The sequence below is a fragment of the Sitophilus oryzae genome, unplaced genomic scaffold (genome assembly GCF_002938485.1).
Source record: "Sitophilus oryzae breed Bouriz unplaced genomic scaffold, Soryzae_2.0 scaffold_1621_pilon_pilon, whole genome shotgun sequence".
Taxonomy (NCBI): Eukaryota; Metazoa; Arthropoda; class Insecta; order Coleoptera; family Curculionidae; genus Sitophilus; species Sitophilus oryzae.
In genome coordinates, this window is record NW_022146305.1 from 1,923,408 (window position 1) to 1,936,248 (window position 12,841).

The 12,841-nt window shown below is 26.9% G+C and overlaps 2 long non-coding RNA genes across 2 annotated transcripts; both read left to right on the forward strand.

Annotated features, from left to right (window-relative positions):
* The first annotated feature begins 2,085 nt into the window (after nucleotides 1-2,085).
* LOC115880398 lies at nucleotides 2,086-2,997 on the forward strand. The gene is made up of 3 exons (XR_004049864.1): nucleotides 2,086-2,160; nucleotides 2,440-2,708; nucleotides 2,825-2,997. It is a non-coding gene; the product is annotated as an uncharacterized LOC115880398 (long non-coding RNA).
* Nucleotides 2,998-3,174: 177 nt separating this feature from the next.
* Nucleotides 3,175-8,537, forward strand: LOC115880387. The gene is made up of 9 exons (XR_004049849.1): nucleotides 3,175-3,339; nucleotides 3,400-3,672; nucleotides 3,734-3,966; nucleotides 4,231-4,435; nucleotides 4,793-4,932; nucleotides 6,333-6,498; nucleotides 7,008-7,182; nucleotides 7,699-7,874; nucleotides 8,391-8,537. It is a non-coding gene; the product is annotated as an uncharacterized LOC115880387 (long non-coding RNA).
* Nucleotides 8,538-12,841: the final 4,304 nt, after the last annotated feature.

A 12,841-nucleotide genomic window follows, 5' to 3' on the forward strand; every position in this document is an offset into this window, starting at 1 on the left:
TAATAACTTTTGAGAACAAAATTAAGCTTAATTTAGAAGAATTTTCCTATAAACAATTTTATTAGTAATAAATAAATTAATTTTATGAGCAGCTTAAATTTTACGAATGATTTCAATCTGGCAACGCCGGTCCTCCTGGGTCCTCCTTTTGCCGTTTGCAATCGAAGGATCCGCACGTCCTCCCGTTGGTTGCATGGATTTTTTAATTTTCTCACGAAAAAGTGCGTTTAGTGTACACAATTTATGCGTAATCTGTTACTAGTGCCCTGCTTAGCCTCCTGAAAAAGTGAGTACCCATAATTTTATGTATTTTTTGGGATATTTTAGTTTAAAATTTTTGGATTTCGCAATATCCATCATGGCTGCCTTCTTCTCAATGTTCCCCATTAAGTTATTAATTTTTAAGAATACTGTTTAAATAATATACGTAGATTAATAAATAAGTATGTAAAACTAGGTATTTTTGGTACTTTCTATACTGCGTGTTACATAAGAGTAAAATAGTACTACATTTTTGATAAATTACGTAATGTATCTTTGATTTTTTGTTTAATTTTTTTGGTCAAGGAATGTTTAAATAAAATGGCCGCCTGTTGGAATTCGATGTCTTGATTTTTTCTAAATTGCTATTTTTAATTTAAATTTCTTTTTATAGGACATACTTGGAGTTTTCTTTATTTTTAAAAATATAATATGCGCATTTTAACAATATTTTGAATGAGTATATAGGTTTTTTGTATTTACGTTTTAAATAGGTATATAGGTTCATTAGGAATTTTATTACGTATTTTTTTTATTTAAGAATCCTACATATATTAGGTTTCAGCATTTTCTATTTTAAAATATATTTCTCTTTTAAAGCGCGTTATGTAACATTACATGTCAAAAAATAGTATTAATGTTGACAAATGATTTTTGCTAATTCAGTATTAGTTGTAAATTTGCATTGAAGAAATAAATCAATTGTTACTGAATTCTTATAAAAATTAAAATATTTCAAAAACAGTCAGTATGATTTTGAGGTAAATTTTGATAGAATGTTTTTGTGTCTTCATAGTAGAAACTAAAAATGTAATAATATATATAGGATGTCTCATTGTTAAAAAAAATATAACTTTAATATTTTTTTATTTATTTGAAACACTGTAGGTTTAACTTTAGCTCTAAATAATATATGTTACAACTCTAAAAACTCCTTGTGTATTTTTATTTTTTTATGTGTTACATCATGGAAAAATTCTTTGGATTTTGACCATATTCATCAAATTTATATCCCTTTTTTCTATGTCACATATCTAACATCTTTATATTTTTGACATTTTTGGTATAATAATCAAGGAGAAATCTTATAAAATATTGCTGAGTTATAAATGGAGCATCTTCTTTTTCATATTTAAAATAAATATACCTATTTATATATTGTTGTATTCCAATATTTTTTTCTTTTTTTAGGCGCGTTATATTAATACTACAACACCACACACTCCTTCCCCACTCACACGAGCATTGTTAGCTCTCTGTGTTGGTTAATAAAATTTCCTAATTCAACATTAGTGAATTTCGTTAGCCGATGCAGTTGGTTAACAGTGTTTTTGTCGGTGTGGATCCCCGGCTTAAGATGACTCCAGAGCGCGGCGCGGCCTTCCCCAAGAGAGGAGACTTCTTGGGTCACCCCCTAACCCTGATGTTCGGGCATCGATGACCTGTGTAGCATGCAGAGGTACCCAAAGGGAGTCACCACCCTCTGGTTTCTGAGCTAGGTGTTCTAATGCTAGAGGCTTCGGCCGGATACAACTTGGCACCCAAGCTCCGAGATTTCTTCGTGCACGTATTCCGTGACCCTCGAAGAGGCAGGGGGCGGGATATCGGACACATTGAAGATGATGAGGGGGTCCGCCTGTAGGGGTCCCGGTGGATGTCCGTCCGACGGGTGACGAGGTGACCCAGACGAGGCAGCTTAATTGGGATGGGAACTGACTGGTGAGGCTTAATCGTCGACCAATGGGTCGAATCTGCATAAGGAAGGCAACCAGCACACACTCGCAGGCGGGTCGTGGAAACATTTTTTGTTTTTCTCTTGGTCTGCCCGCGTCCAATTTTGAAGGCAGAAAATGTCGGTAGGAGGCGAGCATAACCAGGCCTAACTTAAACCTGTTAAAAGTAAGTCTAATTTTTTTATATTACTTTCTTTAAATTGTAAACTTTTACTGTACTCTCTACCAAATAACTTTTTTATTGCACCATATAGCAGTCAAATTTTTTTTTCTATAAGTGTTGTATATTTTAGTTTTTTTGTTACAACATACATGAGCTTCAATTTAAAGTAGAATAACTTGTATAGTAATTAGAGCAACTTTTTTAAAACTTATAGTAGATAAGTTTAAATTCTAATTTAACTTGTAGTTACTTATATAACTAATTTTTTTTTCATTTTTTTAGGACAATCCGGGTTCGCAGCGCGATTTTAAAAAACTAAGAAGTCAGAAATTCTATCTATATGCTGCATATGATCAGTCCCAAAAAATTTCGGATTGTTCCAGGCCCCGTCGAATACCTGGAAAACGTGTTTATTGTCAACTCTACAGGATCGACCGAAGTCCATGGAGTTGGGGGCATTCGATCTGCCCCATAGCAGTGAGACGCCACTGTTTTTTTCGCCGTATAATTATTATGGTGGGACTGAAAATGAACTTAAGCAAGATGTGATGGTGAGTTTTAATATTTTTACATTGTTTTTTTTTTTGTTGTCTATACCTTGTTTTTTGTTTCTTCTAGCATAGGTATTTGTTAGAAAAATTCTAATATTATTTTTTTTCTCTTACAGGTGATACAGTATGGCTTGGAGAACTTCAAAAGTCGGTTCGCGTCGTGGTTCCAAAGCGGTAACTTTAGGTTCCCTACATTTACAGAATGTCGCATTTAAGTACTCATTTTTTAATTTGCAATTTTTACATTTCATTTTTACTTTTTTTCTTATTCTATACAAAGCTTTAATATAAAGTTTTTTTAGCAATAATAAATGGGCAATAAAAAAATAACTCCAAAGAGACAAAATTAGGTAGCATATTGTTTTTCTATTATATTTGGAAATAACTAGTTTTCGTCTTATTTTAAAATTGATATTATTTAATTTTTTTAATAGTGATTTTTAATTAAACGTAAATTAGTAAATAATGTAATTTTACATTATAGTGAGAATTAAAGTATTAGTAATTTATTTTTGTTACTAAAATTAAATTCAGTTTGTTCCTGCATGAATCTTTTTAGTACTAAACTGCTTTGGAACGAATTTTTTGGGGGACAACAGCAAGATTAGGGCCATCTTCTAGATGCCATCAGGTAAATTTATATAACTTTATATTTATCATTTTCTTTTACTAAAAAAGTGTTTTTTTTTAGGTAGGTGCGCTAGCGTAGTCGTTTGTTGTAGCATTATCCCTTTTCCCCCTTTTTAAAAAATGTTTGTAAGACGCCTGAAATTTGTATAAGTTAGTTATATAAGTAGTTGAATAAGAATTGGTGAGACATGGAAAGTAGAACAGGACAGAGAAGATGAAAGAGGATTGCTTTGAAATAGAAGGAAAGGAGATAGAAGATGTTTGAGGAAAGGAGGAGGATTTTGTTCGCTGTAACGGAAGTTTTTTGAATGAAATTTGGAGCAACTGTATTAAGGTAATTTTTTTCATCTAGTTACAAAAAATAAATACTTATCACAACTTTTATTTTTTTATAGATGTTATTGGTATCTTGGACGTCAAGTTTCATTTATTTACGTATTATACAAGCATATCTATTGGTGGAAATGTAGAATGGCAGCTGTTATAACAACTTGGATGAATTATTAGACACACCAAAGAAGTTTTGACATAATTTAAACTGGGAAAAGGCTCACCGATGACCAATTTATTCTACAGTAGATACAGGACATTAAATTGACTTCAACAACGCAGATATCTCTCAAAAATGGTAAGTTTTTTCACATTATTTTCTGTCCTATTAAAGTTTTTGAAAAGCTTGGAAGTTATGACATATTTTACACATATAATGTGTATATTTCAATAACTTTAGGTGCAACATTTAATTTTAAATTTATTAGGAGAATTTTTTTATTCAAATCAACTTAATGTTGTATTTTGCCTATCTATATTGATATTACAATGTTTTCTTATTTATTTTAATTTTCTACATTGATACAAATTAATATACTTATTAATATTTGTTTATTTTTAGATATCTGTTCGAGTAATGTACTGGGCGTTGACAGTTGCTGTTACAAATCTGCAAATGAGTTAGAACTGTACATAAGTTTGACGAATGCCGGAGGAATTTTTTGAATAAAATGATACTGAAAATCTCACCCACAAATGACAATTTCAAGATACAATCAATAGTACTTAGATTGACTGGCCTTCATTACCATTGCGCTATGAAAATGGTAAGTTATTTTTATTTTTTTATTATTTTTTAGGCTACAATTTTTGTATTTAACTACAAAATTGTAGGCTTCAAATTCGAAATAAAGTAAGTTTGAGATTGAAAATATATTAATATATTTTTTTTTTCAATCTTTGTAGATATTTACAAATTTGTATCAGACAATTTTAATTTTATTTAGTATGTTTTCTTTTTCTAAAAATCTATGAATATTTGACAATATTTTAAAGAGTTACTATTGCGTTTATTTTTTTTTAATATCTACCTAACATATTAAAAAAAACATATTTTTTCATTCCAAAATGTGTGAAGAAACTGACTTTATAAAAATTTACTTATTTATTTTTTGTATTTTTAGTAAGCAAAACAAATTGGTATTAATGGACGTTTTGACAGCTGTTTCCAGTCCAAGTTCCAGTTTTAATGGAAAACCTTTAATGGACACAGAAAAATGCCATTTACTGGATTGACTTCAACACCTGTTGCCTTTTAATAATGGTAAGTTATGCCTCTCAACTTATTCTTATAAAATTTAAAAATCTTATAAAAATATTAAATTTTCCATCGTATTCAAGCTCTTTTGGTCCAATATTAAACTAAAAATAAAAACTAAAACAATGATAAAAAAGATTATTAAAGGCAGGACAAAATAAACTACAGACACTGTATTACTGGTTGCATATAGCGATCTTGGAAAGAAATGCAGTTTTTAAATCTGGTTTTAATAATTGTTAAAGTTTCCACTAAGATAAGCACAATAAAATTACGGTATGGTAAATATAAGTTGATTTATTCTATTTTGATATTTTTAGTAGAGCAGATACCTTATTTATATTATTTTTTTGATCGTTAAAACCGCAAATATTAATATAAAAATTATAAATATTTTTATTAGAGTCCATTTAAGATCTTTTTTATCATCACTTTTAATGGACTAGTTACGTGAAATACCCAGTATATATTGTCATAAAATGGCATTGATAAGCTTGAAAATTTTGTAAAATGATTAAATTTTGCAGAATATTCATCATACTCTGCAGTTTGTACAGTGTTAGCATTTTATTTTGGCCCTAAATTTTAACAGGTTTCAACTTTTTTTTATTTTAGAAGCTAGAACATTCATTAAAAATAAGAAATTATAAAGTTTTAGCTCAAGTTTTAATGTGTATTTTTTTAAATGGATGACCCAATACATTAAAAATACATTAGATGGCACATTTTTTAATATCTGAAAGACACTCGTGCCCTTTATTTGTAATAGTTTTATCAAAATTTAATAAAAAATACACCAAAATTATTATGTTTATTTATTTTTTTTTTAATTTATAGGGCATTTAGTTGAGAGTGTATGACATTTATCTTAATAAAACCGTATTAAAACTTGACTGGAAAACTAATATAATTGTTTTTTTTTTAATTAATATTAGAGCTCAAAAAAATAAAAAGTTATGGCCAGTTAAAGTGGAAAAAAATACAATGCTAACAGTGTTTTACTGGTTGCATATCTTTAAATTTATTTCAAAATTATTAAAGTTATCACCAAAATAACGCAATAAATTTACGAGTTATTACTAAATATTATTTTTTTCTTTTTCTATATATTTAGTAAATTAGATACTTATTTTTTGGATTATTAGTAACTCATTATAATAATGTTTTATTTTCTTATCAAGGAATTTTAGACTTTTTTATATCATTTCTGAAGTTCTCAATAAAAGTTTTTTTTTAAATATTATATAACTCTTTATAACTTATTCAAATTAATATAAAAAATGTCTATTATTTGTTTGTTATGTTACGTAGTTTTAAATATTAACATATTTTATGTTATTGTCTGTTTTCTGATAGCTTCAAAAATTGCTATAATAAAAAATTACCTAATATTTTTTTTTATTTAGGCATACGATAGGACAATGGCTATTAGAAACCGATAAGACATACTAGCTGCAAATAATATGTATGGTGGTTATAAAAGAGATTTAAATGAAATGAGAGAGAGAAAAAAACCATTTTGAACTGCTGTTACTTAATAGCTGTTAGAGGAGATTCAGTTCTTCATCAATGGTAAGTTATTTATCTATCTTTAATTTCATTGGACAGCTTGAATTTTTTTTAAATATATACAAGCGCTTTTGTTCCAATATTAGAAAAGCCAACAACTATTAAAAATAGGCAGGACAAAATAAAATGCTGATACTGTATTACTGGTTGCATATTGTTACGGATTCTGTTTGTCCACTAATTTAAACTGACGATAAAATACATAACGGATTTATTTTCGCACTATATACACACAATTTATTGCTGATTACAACACACAATTAACTATTTAAAAAAATCCTTCGCCAAATTGTCAACATTTGCTATTCAAAACTGATTTAAAATTACAGAACTCTTCACACACACCTTGAAGATATGTTAAAGTTCCCACTAGAATAAACGCCATAAATATATATTTTTGTAGATATAATTTTGTTTAATCTTTTTTATTTTTGTTTTTCATTAATCTTGTTTTCAGAAATCTTCAAAAATTGGTATAGTAAAAATTTACCTAATTTTTTTTGGAATTTTAGGTATACGATGGGACAATTGCTGTTAAAAATCCACAAGCCATACTATCTGCAAAAATTATGGTTGATAGAAAAAAGCTTTAAATGGAATGAAACTTGTGCAGAAGAAATTAAGAAAAACCATTTTGAACTGCTGTTACTTAATAGCTGTTAGAGCGGATCCAGTTCTTCATCAATGGTAAGTTATTTATCTATCTTATAAAATTTCATTGGACAGCTTGAAAATTTTTAAAATTTTCTAATATTCGAGCGCTTTTGCTCCAATATTAGAACAGCCAACAACTATTAAAGATAGGCAGGATTAAATAAAATGCTGATACTGTATTACTGGTTGCATATAGTTACGGATTACATGGGTCCGCTAATTTAAAGTCACGATAAAATACTTACCGGATTTATTTTCTCACAATTTATATTGATTACAACACACATTTAACTATTTAAAAAAATCCTTCGCCAAATTGTCAACATTCGCTATTCAAAACTGTTTGGCTTAAAATTACAGAACTCGTCACACACACATTGACGATATATTAATGTTCCCACTAGAATAAACACAATAAATACTATATACATATTTTAATAAATATAATTTTAATTAATCTTTTTTGTTTTGTTTTTATTAATCTTGTTTTCAGAAATCTTCCAAAATTAGTATAATAAAAATTTACTTAATATTTTTTTGGAATTTTAGGTATACGCTGGGACAATTGCTGTTGAAAATCCACAAGCCGTACTATCTGCAAATATTATGGTGGTTAGGCTTTAAAAAGCTTTAAATGGAATGAAACTTGCAGGAAAAGACTCAGAAAGACCATTTAGGACTGTACTTAACAGCTGTTGAAAAGTGGTGGCAGTCCTTTATCAATGGTAAGTTATTTATCTCTTTTTTCTTACTAAATTTCATCGACAAGCTTGAAAATTTTGATAAGTTTTCATAATATTCAAGCTGCACAGGTCTCTGAGATCAACGTCTATTCCTATATGTCATTTATTAAAAATTGATATAAAAACTTGTCAAAAATAATATTTAAATGAAAAAAAGGAAAAAGGTTTCAAACATACCAATTATTATTCAAAGGTGAAAACCTTGATTTAAAAAAATATGAGCTTTGAATTTTTTTAACATTTCATTCTTTAATTTTTATAAATTTTTATACCAATTTTTTATAAATGATAAGTATATTGTAGTCTACCTGGCAGAAATAATTGTCATCAACTGTTATTTCAAAAGGCACTATAATGCTGTTTTTTTTTCTCATAGGGTATATACAAATTAATAATTTAAAAAACATAGTTATTGCGTTAATGAAAATATATTTATTTTAATTTTTACATAGATCTTTTTATTCATTTTTTTAATATTATTTTTATTTTATTTTTTAGATATCTCCGCATTTTCTTAACAGTGGATATCAACAGTTGCTCCTACTCCTCACTTTCCTCTTTCACTCAACATAAACCTGACTCAATACTCCTCAATGCCTCACCAAGGTTCGTTAGCTTCATTAATAGTGTTATTGTTTCAATAAATTTGTTTATTGGTTTTTATCTTCTTACTATATAATTATATCAGGCGTCATTTTAATGTTAATTTTTTGTAAAATTTTGATAATCTGGACAGAAATCTTTTTTTTTTCTTAAGCTTTTGCAAAATAAAACACTGGTTAAGAACAATACTTTATTTTATGAATAGGGCCATTATCTCTGTTTATATTGCCTTTATATTTATTTATTTTGATGCTCTATTTATTATCTAATTGCCTCTAGTTTGAGGCATGTTTGATTAATTTTAAATCATTAAAATCTATACATTAATCTTTATAAAAAATATGTTGAGCAATGTAATAGTAATCTGTTTTAATTTTACATCTCTTATGCTTTTTTCAATCTCACTTATCTTTTATTTTTGCATTCATTAAAGGTCATTAGATATTGTAATTATTATTAATTAAATTGTTAGTTGTATTATAACGTAATATTTTTTTAATAGAATTAAAGACATTCTTTATAAATTTGTATCATTACCAATTATTTATAGTAGTAGTTCTTTAATTATTTTTATCTTGTATTATTTATAATTTCTTAAGTGTTTCTAAATGTATTCCAGATAATCAAAATTATAAATTTTATACTTGCGCAGCTGCGTCACTATAACTCTATGGACACAAGTAATATTTTGGTTCTAAAGTTTATATTTTTTAATATTTTATTTATTGTATTAACACAAACTAAATTTTATGGAATTTATCTAGCTATATCTACAATCAGATGATAATTTAATAGTTTAATGGTCAATTTAATCATTTTTTATGAGTTCTGGATTGATTATTTTTAGTAAAATAAACCATTTAGTTAATACTTGTGTTCATATAGTTTTTTTTTGCTTTCGTGAATTATTTTTGGTACCCTAGGACAGGGGCGTGACCCTAGGACAGGATAGGGTGGTAAAGGGAATAATTACCCCTCCCAGAAAGAAATTTATAAACAAAATAAAAATAATTACAATTCCAAGTTTATTTTTTTTCCCCACGATTACTAAAAAAGTTTTTACCAAAAATTTCATTCAAATCTACTAGTTTACTTAAATATTGCAATTATTCCTCCCAGATCCAGTCTGTAGATGCGCCACTGGCCTAGGGACAGATGTTTCTTCATGACTGATCAATTTTTATCATTATAAAATATTTTTTTTTTCAAACGTCACAAAGTATTAATTTTTGCGACGTGATTGACAATATAAAAAAATGTTTTAATGCCTAGGCATAAAAATACGAAAAAATATATTATTAAACTGGCATTAAGTGTCAAATTTAACTAGCGTAATCATAGTTTCTGGATATATAATTACTTACTTTTAAATGTTTTTATTTTATTTGCGTCGTTCTTTGTGTTTAAATCATTGCATCAATTATTTGTGACGTTTGAAAAAAATAGTATGTTCTATTCGGAGTAAAAATGACTTTTTGTGCCTCGCCTGTAATGTCGAACGTACAGCGTCGCCACAAAAAGTATCATTTTTACTCCTAATAAATCGATATACCTACTATTTTGTATTGTTTTATGTCATGTGTAATATAGTCTATCCAGTGAGAGGATCCCTGACAGTGACAGTTGTGTGTGTCATTTTAATTAACAGGTAAATTGTATTTTCTGTCGTTTTTAAGAATGTCATCTGTCAAACTCTTCTTCGGCTCGTTGAACAGGCTATATAACGTAAGCTATTTTGTATATATTTGTAATAATAATAATAATGTAATAATTGTAAAATAGCGAAATGGAACAAATTCGATAATAAATAAATAGGAATATGTTTGTAAAAAACGCTTGCCCACGTGGACTGACATTTTTAGTTGCGCATTTCATTCAACAAAGACTTTTTATACAGGGTGTGTCATGAAACTGTCGCTAATACCGATTTTTATTGTATATTCTAAAATCTAGCGCATCTGTCATAACATAATACAAATTAACTTAACACACTTTATTTTATTTTTTACATATAACATTGCTATTTGTCCTTATTTTAAACAAACATTATACTACTTATTTATATTTTTTTCTATTTTTTGATTTTATTTTTGATAAATAAATAAAAAATAAAGAGTTTTGGTCAAGTTTTAATTTTAAATTAGCAAAAATGTCATAAGCTCTCAATTGTTACAGTTATATATGTTGGTAAACACATTTTTAATGTTTAAATAAGACACCCTGTATATTAGAGTGTATTAAATAGCACATTTTTTCAGATTTTAAAGATTATCACACATGCTTTTTAATTTTAACAGTGTAAAAATGTTGTAAGTTGTCAATTTTGTTAATGTTATTGGTGTGAAATGTATGTTTTTAAAACGGGACACCCTGTATACTAAAGTAAATATACATTTATTGCATCAAAAATATATTACACATTCTTTTATTTTTTACAGACAGTGTATATTCATATTGTATCTAAATATTCTAGGATCGCCTAGCGCATTCGCCATAATATAAAATTATAATATAAAATGAGCGAAACTAATTTATTTTAATCATTTTTTTAAATAATATTTATTATCGCATTTATTCCATATTCACTCTTCTTACCTGAAGTTTTGTAGTTAACTAAAGAAGTACATGGGGCACCATCTGTTTATTATAGCATTTCTTTTTTAATATTTTGTGTGATATTTCAACTTAAAAACTCTGTGTTTGACATTAAAGATATTTGCAAACGCTTCTTAAATATAAAGTCGGATAAAAATTCAATCTTTTTTTTTAGTTGAATATTTCATTTTGTGACTTAACGATAATTATTTAAATATTATAATCATTCTTATTTCAGTTTAGAGTGGTATCATTTTCATTTTCTTTAGGTACTCAATATTTTTAGCTTATTGTTACTATTGTTACTTTACCTTGTTTCTTAATACAAAATTTAGATCGTTGTAAAATATTGAAAATTACCTCATTAGAATAACAATAAAAAACAGTTAATAAAAAATATATATCTATTGATTTTTTCATCTAATAATAAAGTACAGTATAATTCATATAAAATTATATTTTGTTAATAAATATATGGATACATGTACATCTAATTGTTGTTCTGCAGTTGTTTCTAATTATTCTGTATTTATGTAAAATTTAACTGTCGCATTTTTCTTAATGTTAATAATGTTTTTCTTAATGTTAATATAATCAATATAAGGTGTTTTTTTAGTACAAATATTTAATTAAATAATTTAATTTGCAGAGTAAGGTAATTGTTAAATTATAATATTATATATTTTTGTTGCTCTAATTTTTAGATGTTTTTGATTGTGCTAAAAGAAAAAAAGATAAAACACTCCTCAATTTGATTGAATACACCTAATATTGATTATAAATATGTATTATTGTCTCCTACTTGCTGTGGTTATCAAACATTTAATTGTTTTTTTTTTTTTCGAGTTTTTCTAAGTTAAGATGATTTGTTGGTTGCCTATTTTTTCTAAAAAATCTTTTTAAAACCTCCAACAACTATCAGTTGGATCTTATATTTATTGTTTTTCTTTTATTAAATAAGTGTAATATTTTTTTTAAAAATTTTATATGATAATTTACATATACTGTATACAGGGTAACCCAGTATACCGAAAAACCTTAAATCAAGTTAATATCTTTTTTCCTCATTTTTTCTTGCAAACTGTTTTACTAGATATACTTTTGTTTTAATAGATATTACACGGTGATTCTACTATAATTTTACACTTGATGTTGCAGTTTTTTAAATGGGAAGGTTTATATCTTGTTTGCTCTGTAGATTTACTATAGAAATTTTCAAATTTTAAATAACATCACTATTATTTTGTTTTTCAAATTGAAGTATATAGCGTCTTTTTCAAAACTATACGTATATATTTTATTTAGAAAATTGGACAATACAAGTTTTAAAAATGTCTGAAAATCTGTGTCGTGCTTCTATATCAAATCTAACTGAAGTAAAAATAATTTTTAACTTTATTATTCAACCTTATTCAGCGATATAAAGTCTAAAAAATAACTCAGTTTAAATTATTAGTAAAATCTTAAACAAAAATGGTACAAAAAGTATGAGCTCTATAAATTATTATAGATAATTTTTTTTTAGTTTTTTTTAAAGGGAAAACATTAGTGCAAAATATTTTTGTATCACCCTGTACATGTGTAAAAATATTTTCAATATGTGCGCTACCATTGGCCACATTTGTAAAAAAAATTGGGGTGAAAATCGCAACAGAAAAATTTATTTTATTTTTAGTATACCGGGTCGCCCTGTATTTCGACATAGGCTTTTTGTCTCATTGGCATAGACAATGTTGATAACCACAGTAAAA